Source organism: Sesamum indicum, linkage group LG13, assembly GCF_026168435.1.
Source record: "Sesamum indicum cultivar Baizhima isolate 11 linkage group LG13, ASM2616843v1, whole genome shotgun sequence".
Classification (NCBI taxonomy): domain Eukaryota; kingdom Viridiplantae; phylum Streptophyta; class Magnoliopsida; order Lamiales; family Pedaliaceae; genus Sesamum; species Sesamum indicum.
The window spans coordinates 5,030,167-5,049,431 of record NC_142669.1 but is presented as its reverse complement, the minus strand read 5'-3'; the positions used below and the strand labels follow the sequence as shown (position 1 = coordinate 5,049,431).

Below are 19,265 nucleotides of genomic sequence, written 5' to 3'. Positions count from 1 at the left end.
GAGTAGAAACTTGTTAGAGATGCTGCTGCATTACGACCAAGTACGCATTCATACAACTCTAAATCGGGGTTCATTTGATCTGAAATTATTGTATACAAGTTTTCAAATCTACCATTATCTTTGTAGTTATTGTTTTATTTGGGTTCATCACTTTGTGGATAAATTCCCAACAGATCTCATCATATTATCTTCCATGATTCTTTGAAATTCCTCGCTCTTTCTATTTCTCCCTCTCTTGCTCTTTGTTTCTCGTTATCTTGGTGTGATGCCTATGTTTGTGTTCTTTATTGCTCTTCGACTTCTCTTTTATTTTCACTCTTGCATTTCTCCTCCTTGAAATGGTCCCTTTTATCACATAGACGATGTTCTGCCTCATATTGACTATTGTATACGTTAATTGTCTAAACAAAGCATAATTAATTACTTTCCTAGCCTGTATTATTTGTTTCACTACAAAAGGTTTTACCTATTGAATTATTTTGGTATTTGATGCTATTTTGGTATTTGATGCTATAAAATTTGTACATTGTCAACTCCGAGGAAGAATGAATCATATCGGAGTATAATATTATCGAGTGATATCATCATATTATCTTCCACGACTCTTTAAAAGTTTTGCTCTTTCTCTTGCACCTGGTCTTGATTCCATTATCTTAGTGTGCATGTGCGTGTGCATACCTGGACACTATTAGTTACTCAATGTACACCATTTACAACATCAATTTCCTTTCAGTGACCCCAAAATAATGGTTCTAAGTCTAAAAGTATTCTTTTTCCCCATAACTACCTTCTTGTTAAAGCAATGATGTGATGCCTCTAATTTTAATCTAATATATCCTGACTTTTTTGGTTTGTAATTCTACAGGTTATCCACTTTCGCACCTTGGAAAGGACTGAAAAGGATGAATTTTGCCTAAAACTGTGTGTTCAATAAAAGACAAACTTTAAATTCTAGAGTGTAATTTCCAATGTTATGATTGGTAATATTGATCCACTTAACGTTGCTTTTCAAATTTCACTAATTGTGAAGGTCAAAGCTTGATTCTATGATGAAGTTGTTAAGAGAGTAGCAAACCAACTCGCTGTCGATGATCCGACAAAACTATGGCTTACATTACACAATATCTACTCTCAACGACCAAATGCTCATCCTATAACATATCGAGGAGTAGAAAACTTGTTAGAGATGCTGCTGCATTACGACCAAGTACGCATTCATACAACTCTAAGTCGGGGTTCATTTGATCTGAAATTATTGCATAAGGGTTTTCAAATCCCCCATTTTCTCTGTAGTTATTGTATTATTTGGGTTCATCAGTTTGTGGATAAATTCGCAACAGATCTCATCATATTATCTTCCATGATTCTTTAAAATTCCCCGCTTTCTCTATTTCTCCCTCTCTTGCTCGTTGTTTCTCGTTATCTTAGTGTGATGCCTATGTTTGTGTTCTTTTTTGCTCTTCGACTTCTCTTTTACTTTCTCTCTTTGCATTTCTCCTCCTTGAAATGGTCCCTTTTATCACATAGTCGATGTTGTGCCTCATATTGAATATTGTATACGTTAATTGCCTGAAGAAAGCATAATTAATTACTTTCCTAGCCCGTATTATTTGTTTCACTACAAAAGGTTTTACCTATTGAATTATTTTGGTATTTGATGGTATTATTTGCTTAAAAATATACAAAATATAAAATTTGTACATTGTCACCTCCGAGGAAGAATGAATCATATCGGAGTATAATATTATCGAGTGATCTCATCATATTATCTTCCACGACTCTTTAAAATTGTTGCTCTGTCTCTTGCACCTGGTCTTGATTCCCATTATCTTAGTGTGCATGTGTGTGTGCATACCTGGACACTATTAGTTACTCAATGTACCCCATTTATAATATCAATTTCCTGTCAGTGACCCCAAAATAATCGTTCTAAGTCTATAAGTATTTTTTTTCCCCGTAACTACCTTCTTGTTAAAGCAATGATGTGATGCTTCTAACTTTGATCTAATATATCCTGACTTTTTTAGTTTGTAATTCTGCAGGTTATCCACTTTCACTCCTTGGAAAGGCCTGAAAAGAATGAATTTTGTTTACAACTGTGAGTTCAATAAAAGTCAGACTTTTAATTCTAGAGTGTAATTTCCTATGTTATGATTGGTAATATTGATCCACTCAACACTGCTATTCAAATTTTACTAATTGTGAAGGTCAAAGCTCGATTCATATGATGAAGTTGTTAAGAGAGTAGCGAACCAACTCGGAGACGATGATCTGTCCAAACTACAGCTTACATTACAGAATATCTACTCCCAGCGATGAAAAGCTCATCCTATAACATATCGAGGAGTAGAAAACTTGTTAGAGATGTGGCTGCATTACGACCAAGTACCCATTCATACAACTCTAAGTTGCGGTTCATTTGATCTGAAATTATTTTATAAGTGTTTTCAAATCCACCATTATCTCTATAGTTATTGTTTTATTTGGGTTCATCACTTGGTGGATAAATTCCCAACAGATCTCATCATATTATCTTCCATGATTCTAGGAAATTCCCCGCTCTTTCTATGTCTCCCTCTCTTGCTCATTGTTTCTTGTTATCTTAGTGTGATGCCTATGTTTGTGTTCTTTATTGCTCTTCGACTTCTCTTTTATTTTCTCTCTTTGCATTTCTCCTCCTTAAAATGGTCCCTTTTATCACATAGTCGATGTTGTGCCACATATTGACTATTGTATACGTTAATTGTCTGAACAAAGCATAATTAATTACTTTCCTAGCCCGTATTATTTGTTTCACTACAAAAGGTTTTACCTATTTAAGTATTTTGGTATTTGATGCTATTATTTGCTTAATAATAAAAAAAATATAAAATTTGTACATTGTCACCTCTGAGAAACAATGAATCATATCAGAGTATAATATTATCGAGAGATCTTATCATATTATCTTCCACGACATTTTAAAATTTTTGCTCTTCCTCTTGCACCTGGTCTTGATTTCCATTATCTTAGTGTGCATGTGTGTGTGCATATCTGGACACTATTAGTTACTCAATGCACCAATTTATAACATCAATTTCCTTTCAGTGACCCCAAAATAATGGTTCTAATTCTTAAAGTATTCTTTTACCTAGTAACTACCTTCTTGTTAAAGCAATGATGTGATACTTCTAACTTTCATCTAATATATCCTGACTTTTTAGGTTTGTAATTCTGCAGGTTATCCACTTTCGCTCCTTGGAAAGGCCTGAAAAGGATGAATTTTGTTTACAACTATGAGTTCAATAAAAGACAGACTTTTAATTCTAGAGTGTAATTTCCTATGTTATGATTGGTAATATTGATCCACTTAACGTTGCTATTCAAATTTCACTAATTGTGAAGGTCAAAGCTTGATTCATATGATGAAGTTGTTAAGAGAGTAGCGAACCAACTCGCAGTCGATGATCTGATCAATCTACGGCTTACATTACCCAATATCTACTCTCAACGACCAAAAGCTCATCCTATAACATATCGAGAAGTAGAAAACTTGTTAGAAATGCTGCTGCATTACGACGAAGTACGCATTCATGCAACTTTAAGTTGAGGTTTTTTGATCTAAAATTATTGTATAAGGGTTTCCAAATCCACCATTATCTCTGTAGTTATTGTTTTATTTGGGTTCATCACTTTGTGGATAAATTCCCAACAGATCTCATCATATTATCTTCCATGACTCTTTGAAATTCGTCGCTCTTTCTATTTCTCCCTCTCTTGCTCATTGTTTCTCGTTATCTTAGTGTGATGTCTATGTTTGTGTTTTTTATTGCTCTTCAACTTCTCTTTTATTTTCTCTCTTTGCATTTTTCCTCCTCAAAATGGTCCTCTTTATCACATAGTCGATGTTCTGCCTCATATTCACTATTTATACGTTAATTTCCTGAACAAAGCATATTTAATTACTTTCGTAGCCCGTATTATTTGTTTCACTACAAAAGGTTTTACCTATTGAAGTATTTTGGTATTTGATGCTATTATTTGCTTAAAAATATACAAAATATAAAATTTGTACATTGTCACCTCTGAGAAAAACAATGAATCTTATTGGAGTATAATATTATCGAATGATCTCATCATATTATCTTCCACGACGCTTTAAAATTTTTGCTCTTTCTCTTGCACCTGGTCTTGATTCCCATTATTTTAGTGTGCATGCGTGTGTGCGTACCTGGACACTATTAGTTACTCAATGCACCCCCTTTATAACATCAATTTCCTTTCAGTGACCCCAAACTAATGGTTCTAATTCTAAAAGAATTCTTTTACCCCGTAACTACCTTCTTGTTGAAGCAATGATGTCATGCTTTTAACTTTCATCGAATATATTCTGACTTTTTTGGTTTGTAATTCAGCAGGTTATCCACTTTCGCTCATTGGAAAGGCCTGAAAAGGATGAATTTTGTTTACAACTGTGAGTTCAATAAAAGACAGACTTTTAATTCTAGAGTGTAATTTCCTTTGTTATGATTGGTAATATTGATCCACTTAACGCTGCTATTCAAATTTCACTAATTGTGAAGGTCGAAGCTTGATTCAGACTGGGACTGGTGAGGGAGCTGAGAGACGGAGCTGAGGGAGGTGGGAGACTGAGCTGAGAGACTAATCTGGGGGATCTTCCACCTCGCCGCCGACACTTGCGACCGTATCCGCCGCAGCTCCGCCGCCACCGGAATTCTCCGGCGCTTCTCCAGCCACGCGCAATAGATTAAGAACCGCTGTCTAACAATCTATCCAGCTGTGCTGCGCGTGACCAGAACCTGACGCGCCGCCAATCGCCAACTGAAGGTCGCGATTTTCGCCCCTTTTTCGACTCGCCACCGTCTTTCTCAAATCCCGGCGCCGCTCTGACGAGACACCATCCGAAGCTCATACCATATGAATTCCCATCACGAGGCGAACATTTTCCACAAATCGATTTTGGGTTTCATCAACGAGAGAGATTGGGCTTTCTCCTTAACCGTGGAACCTTCCCATCGCCGATTCGTCATCACCGGAGCTCCTCCCGATCGCGGACCACCACTAATCGACTCATCTCCTTCGTGCGAGTCGAACGAGCCATCTCCCAACAATTTCCATCAAGCCATTGCGTCGATCACGAAATCCCTTCTTCTCCGTCCGACGGGAGCTGACTGACGGAGAACAACTGGTAGACTCGCCTTCCCATGGCCGACCAGCCCCTCCAATCAGCTTCCACCAACGGAACCTCGACGCCTATGGAGACCTTGGTAGCCAACTCGGACGAGTCTGGTTCCAATTCTGATGAGTCAACTTATAAATTGTAGAAATAGATCGAGCAGCAGAAATCAACTCCTCTTGTTAAATCATTTGCTGAAGCTGTTACTAATTCGACAGGAAATCGGAGTATCCATCAACATCCCTCCGATCTCAAAAAAATTTTTCTAGCTGATCATAATCCGCAACCACTCGGTATCAAGTCCGTGAACCAAGGCCGACCCACTCTTTCATTCGCAGATACTGAGACGGAGTAGCTCGCGGCCCCCTTTCGATTTTCCCTTGTTGGAAAATTCTCACATGGAGCACCCCCTTACAGTCAAATGCATCAGCTTATTGCTAGATTGGGCATTCAAGGCGCGTTTACAGTCAGCATGATCAACTCCAAACACACTCTTATCTCCCTTTCATGCGAGTCAGACTACTCCCGCCTGTGGCTACGGCGCATTTGGTTTCTTCAAGGCTTCCCAATGAGAATTTTCAAATGGACGCCTACATTTACTCCGACACAAGAATCATCTATCATTCCTATTTGGGTTTGCTTTCCTGAACTCCCTGCTCATTTATTTCGTAAGGAAGCTCTTTTTTCTGGCGCTAGCATGGTTGGTTCACCTTTACAAATTGATGCTTTAACTCTTAACAAGTCTAAACTATCACAAGCCAGAGTCTGTGTGGAAATAGACTTGTTAAAACCTATCATTGAAGAATTTGGCTTGCATATTAATGGTGTAACCATAGTACAGAAAGTTGTTATTGAATATCTACCTGAATATTGTTCTCTGTGCAAGCATGTGGGACATATGGATTCCGATTGTTTTTCGAAAGGTAGTGCCCCTAAACCCCCACCCCGTAATAAGATCAACACTAGGCATTGACAATTTGCAGGAATTGAGACAAAACAAGCCATTGATAGAGGTACAAAGATGACTGTGTCAGTAGGCCATCCTACTGCCGATCAAAATTTGGAAGGAAGCAAAGCACCACTTCCCGCTGAAGAAGCGGAACGTTCAATAGCTGACGAGCCAGAAAAGGGGGACAAAGATCAACAGGAGAATGACAATGTTGAGGAACAGATTCACAGCCATGAAAAACAGCGGAACTTAAAGATGCACAACACAGAATTATTGGACAAGGATTCGAATGCTGAAAGCTAGAGGAAAAGCTAAGAAGACCCTAAAAAGTGGTGACAAAGGTTGCACTTCAACAAAAGCAACAGGAACTAGAATACTTTTAAGAGGAGAATGTAGCAACCAAAAATAAAGAAATAAGTTCTTTTTTTATATGGATATCATTGAGATTCAAGCTACCCAGGAAACTAGTGAAAGTGAAGCCCAAGACACCAAAGAAAGTACTGACATAGAGGAGGTAGTCACACCAATCTACAACAGATTTTAAAGCCTGGATGACAGTGACTCACTTCTAGAGCTTGACACTGAGCTCCAGCCACAAGTACAAGCAAGAGAAAAGGAGATCCATCAAATGGCCAATGACACAGCACTGGAAGCTAACCTCTAGGAGCACATTTTGAAAGACTCTACTATGTCTAACAAGTTAAAGAAAAACAATTCCATGGAAGATAACTCTCTTAAAACAGGCAAAGGTGGAGGCAAAAGAAAAAACAACAAAGGTAACAATACTACTAGGACCCTCCCTAAAAGGTACACCAGGTCTGTTTCCTTTTCCTCTCTGCAATTTTAAATGACCAAATTATGATTTGGAATGTTCATGGTATTGGTAAGATAGATAAACAGAAAATTCTCTTTGACATGCTTTTAACTCATAGACCTCATATTTTGGTTTTGCTGGAACCTTTTATTCACGTGGAAGACGCTTCTTTCATTCATAGGTTTGATTTTCATTCCGTCTTCTCTAACATTTCTAACAAAATTTGGTGTCTTGCTCAGGTTGGTTTTGATGTTCAGGTAGTTCAGAACACTAATCAACTACTTCATGTTAAAATATGTTCTATACTTCTTCAAGAGGACATTTTTTGTAGTTTTGTATATGCCAAATGTTATAGGAATCCCAGGAGAGCCTTGTGGGAAGAGCTTAAAAGACTGCCCCTAAACAAGATACCTTGGATTGTTGGAGGAGATTTCAAGACTATGCTTCATACCCATGAAAATCAAGGAGGCACTATCAGTAGCTTGGGCTCTATTGAGGACTTTAATGATATGGTCATGGATAGTGGATTAACTGATGCAAGATTTGAAGGGGAACCCTTCACGTGGACTTACAAAAGGGTTTGAAGGCGCTTAGATAGAGTCTTATATTCTCAAGAATGGGCTGATTTATTCAATTCCACAAGAGTTTCACATCTCCCCAGAAGATTGTCAGATCACCACCCTATGTTAATTACTGCCACTAGAACAGAGGATAAAGTCCCCTCCTCTTTCAGATTTCAGCATATGTGGATTATGCACCACAACTTCCAAGACATGGTCAAACAATCCTGGGGTGATTGGTCCAGGGATATGGTGCGTGAACGATCACCTAAAGCAGTGGAACAAGGATACTTTTGACAATATCTTCTCTCTGGTGGACCAAGCCAAGGCTGCTGCTAATGAAGCAGAGAAAAAGTTTGATAGGCTGCCTTCCGAAGTCAATTTGACCAACCTAAATAGACAAAATGCTGCTCTGGTCCATGCTCTAAAACTTGAGTCTGTGTTTTGGAGGCAGAAAAGCAACTGCAAATGGCTTGAAGCGGGAGAAAGGAACACCAAATTCATTCACGCCTCTCAAGAAGAAAAGGTTGAAATCCAGAATCTCCAGAGTGATGGACAATCAACAAGAAATCACTTACTCTGCTCAAATTAAGGAATCTGCGGTTCACTTCTTTGCAAGTCTCTTAAGTGATACCTCTACCACCTCTCTTCCTCATGATTTTCCATTTCAATTTCCTCAAATTCATCAAGATGTCCTCTTTAACCGCTGTCAGCCACCCTCCCAAGATGATGTCAAAGAGGTTGTCTTTTCTATTAAGAAAGACAGTGTAGCTGGGCCTGATGGATTCTCTTCAGCATTCTTTCAAGCGTGCTAGAATACTATCGCAGAGGATGTCCATGCAGCTGCCATGGATTTTTTTAGGGGCACCCCTATGCCCAAAAGCTTCTCTACCACATCTATCATTCTTATCCCTAAGAATGACTCACCCTAATCCTGGTCCGAGTTCAGACCTTTTTCCCTCTACAATGTTACCAATAAGATCTTATCCAAGCTTCTTTACACTAAAATCTCCCAAGCTCTTCCTGGCCTCATTTCCCCATCTCAGAGTGGCTTTGTGCCTGGTAGGATCATTGCCGATAATATCCTTCTAGCCCAAGAAATGACACATCATCTTGACATGAGTCATAGCAAAGGGAATCTTATTTTAAAATTGGATATGTCTAAGGCTTATGATAGGGTGAACTGGAAATTTGTCAATGTGATTCTTGAGAAGATGGGTTTCCCTACCAGATTTATTGTCCTCATCAAGCACGCTATTGAACATTGCTGGTTTACCATTCTGGTTAATGGAGAACCATCTGGTTTCTTCAAATCATCTGAAGGCCTTAGAGAAGGTGATCCAATTTCCCCTGCTTTATTCATCCTTGCTAGAGAGGCTCTTTCCAGAGGGCTTAATCACCTTTTCTCTCAAAATCCTAATATGTTCTATAGACGAGCTGTAAAACTAGAGTGTCTCACCTGGCCTATGCGAATGACATCATCATTTTCACCAGATGTGAAGAACACTCTCTGACTAAACTGATGCAATTCCTGGAGCTATATGAGGACCAATCTGGCCAAAAAATCAATCATTCCAAGAGCTTCTTTATCCCTGGTAAGAAGGTCAATAACATTGCCCAGAGAATCAAATGCATTACTGGCTTCAACCTCAAGTGTCTTCCTATCACCTATCTTGGAGCTCCACTGCATAAAGGTCATAAGAAGAAAATTCTTTTTGAAACCCTTATTGACAAAATCAGAAACAGGATCGGTGGATGGGAGCATATCCATCTTTCACAAGGGGGCAGACTTCAACTTATTAAAAGTGTCCTGTCCTCTATGCCTGTTTATCTTCTTCAAGTTTTGAGTCCTCCTATTGGCACCCTGTAGAAACTCGAACTACTATTTGCTAAATTCTTTTGGGGATCCACTATTGACACAGGAAAATTCATTGGACTAAATGGGCTTTCATATGCTATCCTTGTGAAGAAGGGGGCTTGGGTATTAGAAACATTAGGGATACCGTCACAGCCTTTACCCATAAACTCTGGTGGCGGTTGAGACAAAACAATTCTCTATGGGCCAGCTTCACTATCAGTAGATATTGTAAAAAGTCTACTCCTGCCTCTACTAAAGCTAAACCGAAGGACTCTAATATTTGGAGAAGAATTAGTAGCATTAAATCTATCTCTCAGGATAAGATTTTTTGGAGCCTGGGAGCTGGTAATGTATCTTTCTGGTATGATTGGTAGCTCCCTGCTGGCACCCTTCAATCCCAACAGAGCATCCAATACCCTGGTCAATAACTTCTAGAACGACCACACATGGGATATTGGTAAATTGAAGGAGGTTGTTCCTCAGCATATCATAGAGCTTATTTTGCAGATTCCCATTAATCCTCAGCACCAAGATTTTATGTATTGGAAACCATCCCCCTATGGTTCCTTTTCTACCAAATCAGCTCGGGAGATTACTAGAGATCACAAACCTTCCCTTCCCATCTTTAAAAATCTCTGGTCTCCCCTTGTCTGGCCTACTATTTCTATCTTCATTTGCAAACTCCTCCATAACTGGATACCAGTCGACAGCAGACTCAAACAAAAGGGCATCTCTCTGGCTTCTAGATGCGTTTGCTTTTTAAAGGAGGAGACTATCCCTCACCTTTTCCGTCATAAAAAGGTCTCCTTTAAAGTCTGGAGCTTCTTTGCCTCCAAATTTCAACTCAATATTCCAGTCACGGACAATTTTTTCATGATCCTTCAAACCTGGAGAAGTAATATTTCTAATCAGCTTCACATCAGAGATATTCTTCCTACGCTGATCATGTGGAATACTTGGACTTGTAGGAATGCTGCCATATTTGAGGGGGCTCCTTTCAAAGCTAATCGTATTATCTCTCAAACCCTCAATTATCTTCATCTTCTTGGTAAAACCAACCTCATGAGAGCTATACACTGGAAAGGGGACAAATCTGTTGCCTCTCTTTTTAAAATTTCACTTCCCCCTCAGAAGACTTCTTCTAAAATCTCTATTGTTAAGTGGATTAAGCCAGATAGAGGATGGTTCAAATTGAAAACGGATGGGGCCTCAATAGGAAATCCAGGCATTGCAAGAACAGGCGGCATCATCAGAAATCATCTAGGTCAGACCGTCTTTGCATTCCAAGAACATCTTAGCCTCATGTCCAACACAGCAGCAGAACTAAATGCTATATATAGAGGTGTTAAATTGTGCATTGCTAACAACATTAGGAAAATTTGGGTGGAAACAGATGCCAACATCGCCATCAAGCTTATTTCCTCTTCCCCCCAAGGGCCATGGCACCTTCAAAACTTGCTGCAACAAATCAGAGATCTTCTATCCCAAACTGAGTTCAAGATATCACACATCTTTAGAGAGGGTAACCAAGTGGCGAATTATTTTGCTAACCAAGCTTGTTTCAGCCAACATCTCACCATTTTATCTCCTGACAATATCGCTGGTATTCCTAAAGGTTTGATTAGACTTGACGCCTGCTTCTTGCCTGCTATTAGAATTAGAAGTACTAATACATTTAATTTCAGTTAAAATATCTTTTCATGAAATTAGGGGTACTTCATTACTGACTAGTTCTTCGCTTATACTTGTTGTCCTATCTGAGCATTTCTGTGTTGTTTTTGTGATTGTCCCTATATGGGTTCGTTGGAGGTTACTCTTCCATATGGTTGACGTTGGGACCAATATTTCTCTGGTTAGCTTCTTCTCCTTTATCTAGTTGTTAGTTGTTATATCTTTTGCAGGTCTTATAAACCCCTCCCACAGGTTCAAAGGCTGACAGCCATACAGACATGATTTCCACGTTAATACTTATGTTCATTATTTATCCTTTTGGAACATTACACACACTCTGGCTTGGCCTTTTTGTACAGATTTATTTGCAGGTGTTGTGCGATCCACGACGTGGTGGTATAACAAAAACCTTTTTGACTCGCCATAATTTTTCTACGACACCTGTTCGGGTCTTTTGCTGTAAGGGAGTAGTACTCCTTGTTTATTGTTACTCTATTTGTAAGGGAGTAGTACTCCTTGTTTATCGCTTTACTATAAATTCTATGGAGGTAGCCCTCCCTGCTATAACTATTTTGTGCGTTTTAATATAGAAGGACTGGGGACTCAGAAAAGCTCCCCCCACCTTTATGTGGTTTTAGTTTAAAAAAAAAAAAAAGCTTAATTCATATGATGAAGTTGTTAAGAGAGTAGCGAACCAACTCGGAGTCGATGATCTGTCCAAACTACGGCTTACATTACAGAATATCTACTCTCAGCGACCAAAAGCTCATCCTATAACATATCGAGGAGCAGAATACTTGTTAGAGATGCTGCTGCATTACGACCAAGTATGCATTCATGCAACTCTAAGTTGGGGTTTATTTGATTTGAAATTATTGTATAAGGGTTTCCAAATCCACCATTATCTATGTAGTTATTGTTTGATTTGGGTTCATCACTTTGTGGATAAATTCCCAACATGTCTCATCATATTATCTTCCATGATTCTTTGAAATTCCTTGCTCTTTCTATGTCTCCCTCTCTTTCTCCTTGTTTCTAGTTATCTTAGTATGATGCCAATGTTAGTGTGCTTTACTGCACTTCGACTTCTCTTTTATTCTCTCTGTTTCTGTTTTCCCTCCTTGAAATGGTCCCATTTATCACATACTCGATGTTGTGCCTCATATTGACTATTGTATATAATAATTGTTGGAACCAAGCGTAATTAATTACTTTCCTAGCCCGTATTATTTGTTTCACTACAAAAGGTTTTACCTATTGAAGTATTTTGGTATTTGATGCTATTATTTGCTTAAAAATATACAAAATATAAAATTTGTACATTGTCCCCTCCGAGAAACAATGAATCATATCGGAATATAATATTATCGAGTGATCTCATCATATTATCTTCCACGACTCGTTAAAATTTTTGCTCTTGCTCGTGCACATGGTCTTGATTCCCATTATCTTAGTGTGCTTGTGCATGTACATACCTGGACACTGTTAGTTACTCAAGGTACCCCATTTATAACATGAATTTTCGTTCAATGACCCCAAAATAATGGTTCTAAGTCTAAAGGTATTATTTTTCCCCATAACTACCTTCTTGTTAAAGCAATGATGTGATGCTTCTAACTTTCATCTAATATATCCTGACTTTCTTGGTTTGTAATTCTGCAGGTTATCCACTTTCTCTCCTTGGAACGTCCCGAAAAGGATGAATTTTGTTTACAACTGTGAGTTCAATTAAAGATAGGCTTTTAATTCTATTGTGTGGTTTTCTAATTTATGATTGGTAATATTGATCCACTTAACGCTGCTATTCAAATTTCACTAATTGTGAAGGTCAAAGCTTGATTCATATGATGAAGTTGTTAAGAGAGTAGCGAACCAACTCGCAGTCGATGATCCGTCCAAACTACGGCTTACATTACACAATATCTACTATCAGCGGCTAAAACCTCATCCTATAACATATCGAGGAGTAGAAAACTTGTTAGAGATGTTGTTGCATTACGACCAAGTATGCATTCATACAACTCTAGGTCGGGGTTCATTTTATTTGAAGTTATTGTGTAAGGGTTTTCACATCCACCATTATCTCTGTAGTTATTGTTCTATTCGGGTTCAACACATTGTGAATAAATTCCCAACAAATCTCATCATATTATCTTCCATGATTCTTTGAAATTCCTCGGTCTTTCAATTTCTCCCTCTCTTGCTCATTGTTTCTCGTTATCTTAGTGTGATGCCTATGTTTATGTTCTTTATTGCTCATCAACTTCTCTTTTATTTTCTCTCTTTGCATTCCTCCTCCTTGAAATGGTCCCTTTCATCACATAGTCGATATTGTGCCTCATATTGACTTATGTATATGTTAATTTCCTGAACAAAGCATGATTAATTACTTTCCTAGCCCGTATTATTTGTTTCACTACAAAAGGTTTTACCTATTGAAGTATTTTGGTATTTGATGGTATTATTTGCATAAAAATATACAAAATATAAAATTTGTACATTGTCACCTCCAAGAAACAATGAATCATATCGGAGTATAATATTATCGAGTGATCTCATCATATTATCTTCCACGACTCTTTAAAATTTTTGCTCTTTCTCTTGCACCTGGTCTTGATTCCATTATCATAGTGTGCATGTGCGTGTGCATACCTGGACACTATTAGTTACTCAATGTACCCCATTTATAACATCTATTCTCTTTCAGTGACTCCAAAATAATGGTTCTAAGTCTAAAAGTATTGTTTTTCCCCGTAACTACCTTCTTGGAAAAGAATTGATGTGATGCTTCTAACTTTCATCCAATATATCCTAACTTTTTTGGTTCGTAATTCTGCAGGTTATCCACTTTCGCTCCTTGGAAAGGCCTGAAAAGGATAAATTTTGTTTAAAACTATGAGTTCAATAAACGACAGACTTTTAATTCTAGAGTGTAATTTCCTGTTATGATTGGTAATATTGATACACTTAACGCTGCTATTCAAATTTCACTAATTGTGAAGGTCAAAGCTTGATTCATATGATGAATTTGTTAAGAGAGTAGCGAACTAACTCATAGTCGATGATCCGTCTAAACTACGGTGTACATTATACAATATCTACTCTCAGTGACCAAAAGCTCATCCTATAACATCTCGCGGAGTAGAAAACTTGTTAGAAATGTTACTGCATTACGACAAAGTACAGATTCATACACTTCTAAGTCGGGGTTCATTTGATCTGAAATTATTGTATAAGGGTTTTCAAATCCACCATTATCTCTGTAGTTGTTGTTCTATTTGGGTTCATCACTTTGTGGATAAATTCCCAACAGATCTCATCGTATTATATTCCATGATTCTTTGAAATTCCTCGCTCTATTTATTTCTCCCGCTGTTGCTCATTGTTTCTCGTTATCTTAGTGTGATGCCTATGTTTGTGTCCTTTATTGCTCTTCAACTTCTCTTTTATTTTCTCTCTTTGCATTTCTCCTCCTTGAAATGGTCCCTTTTATCACATACTCGATGTTGTGCCTCATATTGACTATTGTATATAATAATTGTCGGAACCAAGCATAATTAATTACTTTCCTAGCCCGTATTATTTGTTTCACTACAAAAGGTTTTACCTATTGAAGTATTTTGGTATTTGATGCTATTATTTGCTTAAAAATATACAAAATATAAAATTTGTACATTGTCACCTCCGAGAAACAATGAATCATATCGGAGTATAATATTATCGAGTGATCTCATCATATTATCTTCCACGACTCGTTAAAATTTTTGCTCTTTCTCGTGCACATGGTCTTGATTCCCATTATCTTAGTGTGCATGTGCGTGTACATACCTGGACACTGTTAGTTACTCAATGTACCCCATTTATAACATGAATTTCCATTCAATGACCCCAAAATAATGGTTCTAAGTCTAAAGGTATTATTTTTCCCCATAATTACCTTCTTGTTAAAGCAATGATGTGATGCCTCTAACTTTCATCTAATATATCCTGACTTTCTTGGTTTGTAATTCTGCAGGTTATCCACTTTCGCTCCTTGGAACGTCCCGAAAAGGATGAATTTTGTTTACAACTGTGAGTTCAATTGAAGATAGGCTTTTAATTCTAGTGTGTGGTTTTCTAAGTTATGATTGGTAATATTGATCCACTTAACGCTGCTATTCAAATTTCACTAATTGTGAAGGTCAAAGCTTGATTCATATGATGAAGTTGTTAAGTGAGTAGCGAACCAACTCGCAGTCGATGATCCGTCCAAACTACGGCATACATTACACAATATCTACTCTCAGCGACCAAAACATCATCCTATAACATATCGAGGAGTAGAAAACTTGTTAGAGATGTTGTTGCATTACGACCAAGTACGCATTCATACAACTCTAAGTCGGGGTTCATTTTATTTGAAATTATTGTGTAAGGGTTTTCACATCCACCATTATCTCTGTAGTTATTGTTCTATTCGAGTTCAACACATTGTGAATAAATTCCCAACAAATCTCATCATATTATCTTCCATGATTCTTTGAAATTCCTCGGTCTTTCAATTTCTCCCTCTCTTGCTCATTGTTTCTCGTTATCTCAGTGTGATGCCTATGTTTATGTTCTTTATTGCTCTTCAACTTCTCTTTTATTTTCTCTCTTTGCATTCCTCCTCCTTAAATGGTCCCTTTTATCACATAGTCGATATTGTGCCTCATATTGACTTATGTATACGTTAATTTCCTGAACAAAGCATGATTAATTACTTTCCTAGCCTGTATTATTTGTTTCACTACAAAAGGTTTTACCTATTGAAGTATTTTGGTATTTGATGGTATTATTTGCTTAAAAATATACAAAATATAAAATTTGTACATTGTCACCTCCAAGAAACAATGAATCATATCGGAGTATAATATTATCGAGTGATCTCATCATATTATCTTCCACGACTCTTTAAATTTTTTGCTCTTTCTCTTGCACCTGGTCTTGATTCCATTATCATAGTGTGCATGTGCGTGTGCATACCTGGACACTATTAGTTACTTAATGTACCCCATTTATAACATCTATTCTCTTTCAGTGACTCCAAAATAATGGTTCTAAGTCTAAAAGTATTGTTTTTCCCCGTAACTACCTTCTTGGAAAAGAATTGATGTGATGCTTCTAACTTTCATCCAATATATCGTAACTTTTTTGGTTCGTAATTCTGCAGGTTATCCACTTTCGCTCCTTGGAAAGGCCTGAAAAGGATAAATTTTGTTTACAACTATGAGTTCAATAAACGACAGACTTTTAATTCTAGAGTGTAATTTCCTGTTATGATTGGTAATATTGATACACTTAACGCTGCTATTCAAATTTCACTAATTGTGAAGGTCAAAGCTTGATTCATATGATGAAGTTGTTAAGAGAGTAGCGAACTAACTCATAGTCGATGATCCGTCTAAACTACGGTGTACATTACACAATATCTACTCTCAGTGACCAAAAGCTCATCCTATAACATCTCGGAGTAGAAAACTTGTTAGAAATGTTACTGCATTACGACAAAGTACGGATTCATACACTTCTAAGTCGGGGCTCATTTGATCTGAAATTATTGTATAAGGGTTTTCAAATCCACCATTATCTCTGTAGTTGTTGTTCTATTTGGGTTCATCACTTTGTGGATAAATTCCCAACAGATCTCATCGTATTATATTCCATGATTCTTTGAAATTCCTCGCTCTATTTATTTCTCCCGCTGTTGCTCATTGTTTCTCGTTATCTTAGTGTGATGCCTATGTTTGTGTTCTTTATTGCTCTTCAACTTCTCTTTTATTTTCTCTCTTTGCATTTCTCCTCCTTGAAATGGTCCCTTTTATCACATACTCGATGTTGTGCCTCATATTGACTATTGTATATAATAATTGTCGGAACCAAGCATAATTAATTACTTTCCTAGCCCGTATTATTTGTTTCACTACAAAAGGTTTTACCTGTTGAAGTATTTTTGTATTTGATGCTATTATTTGCTTAAAAATATACAAAATATAAAATTTGTACATTGTCACCTCCGAGAAACAATGAATCATATCGGAGTATAATATTATCGAGTGATCTCATCATATTATCTTCCACGACTCGTTAAAATTTTTGCTCTTTCTCGTGCACATGGTCTTGATTCCCATTATCTTAGTGTGCATGTGCGTGTACATACCTGGACACTGTTAGTTACTCAATGTACCCCATTTATAACATGAATTTCCGTTCAATGACCCCAAAATAATGGTTCTAAGTCTAAAGGTATTATTTTTCCCCATAATTACCTTCTTGTTAAAGCAATGATGTGATGCTTCTAACTTTCATCTAATATATCCTGACTTTCTTGGTTTGTAATTCTGCAGGTTATCCACTTTCGCTCCTTGGAACGTCCCGAAAAGGATGAATTTTGTTTACAACTGTGAGTTCAATTAAAGATAGGCTTTTAATTCTAGTGTGTGGTTTTCTAAGTTATGATTGGTAATATTGATCCACTTAACGCTGCTATTCAAATTTCACTAATTGAGAAGGTCAAAGCTTGATTCATATGATGAAGTTGTTAAGAGAGTAGCGAACCAACTCGCAGTCGATGATCCATCCAAACTACGGCTTACATTACACAATATCTACTCTCAGCGACCAAAACCTCATCCTATAACATATCGAGGAGTAGAAAACTTGTTAGAGATGTTGTTGCATTACGACCAAGTACGCATTCATACAACTCTAAGTCGGGGTTCATTTTATTTGAAATTATTGTGTAAGGGTTTTCACATCCACCATTATCTCTGTAGTTATTGTTCTATTCGGGTTCAACACATTGTGAATAAATTCCCAACAAATCTCATCATATTATCTTCCATAATTCTTTGAAATTCCTCGGTCTTTCAATTTCTCCCTCTCTTGCTCATTGTTTCTCGTTATCTCAGTGTGATGCCTATGTTTATGTGCTTTATTGCTCTTCAACTTCTCTTTTATTTTCTCTCTTTGCATTCCTCCTCCTTGAAATGGTCCCTTTTATCACATAGTCGATATTATGCCTCATATTGACTTATGTATACGTTGATTTCCTGAACAAAGCATGATTAATTACTTTCCTAGCCTGTATTATTTGTTTCACTACAAAAGGTTTTACCTATTGAAGTATTTTGGTATTTGATGGTATTATTTGCTTAAAAATATACAAAATATAAAATTTGTACATTGTCACCTCCAAGAAACAATGAATCATATCGGAGTATAATATTATCGAGTGATCTCATCATATTATCTTCCACGACTCTTTAAATTTTTTGCTCTTTCTCTTGCACCTGGTCTTGATTCCATTATCATAGTGTGCATGTGCGTGTGCATACCTGGACACTATTAGTTACTCAATGTACCCCATTTATAACATCTATTCCCTTTCAGTGACTCCAAAATAATGGTTCTAAGTCTAAAAGTATTGTTTTTCCCCGTAACTACCTTCTTGGAAAAGAAAATTGATGTGATGCTTCTAACTTTCATCCAATATATCCTAACTTTTTTGGTTCGTAATTCTGCAGGTTATCCACTTTCGCTCCTTGGAAAGGCCTGAAAAGGATAAATTTTGTTTACAACTATGAGTTCAATAAACGACAGACTTTTAATTCTAGAGTGTAATTACCTATGTTATGATTGGTAATATTGATACACTTAACGCTGCTATTCAAATTTCACTAATTGTGAAGGTCAAAGCTTGATTCATATGATGAATTTGTTAAGAGACTAGTGAACTAACTCACAGTCAATGATCCATCTAAACTACGGTGTACATTACACAATATCTACTCTCAACGACCAAAAGCTCATCCTATAACATATCGCGGAGTAGAAAACTTGTTAGAAATGTTACTGCATTACGACCAAGTACGCATTCATACACTTCTAAGTCGGGGTTCATTTGATCCGAAATTATTGTATAAGGGTTTTCAAATCCACCATTATCTCTATAGTTGTTGTTCTATTTGGGTTCATCACTTTGTGGGTAAACTCCCAACAGATCTCATCGTATTATGTTCCATGATTCTTTGAAATTCCTCGCTCTATTTATTTCTCCCGCTGTTGCTCATTGTTTCTCGTTATCTTAGTGTGATGCCTATGTTTGTGTTCTTTATTGCTCTTCAACTTCTCTTTTATTTTCTCTCTTCGCATTTCTCCTCCTTGAAATGGTCCCTTTTATCACTTAGTCGATGTTGTGCCTCATATTGACTGTTGTA

The 19,265-nt window shown here is 37.2% G+C and overlaps 1 pseudogene; it reads left to right on the top strand.

Moving 5' to 3' along the window:
- Positions 1 to 19,265, top strand: part of LOC105179282 (ubiquitin C-terminal hydrolase 13-like) — a 217,139-nt pseudogene that overhangs the window by 115,711 nt on the left and 82,163 nt on the right.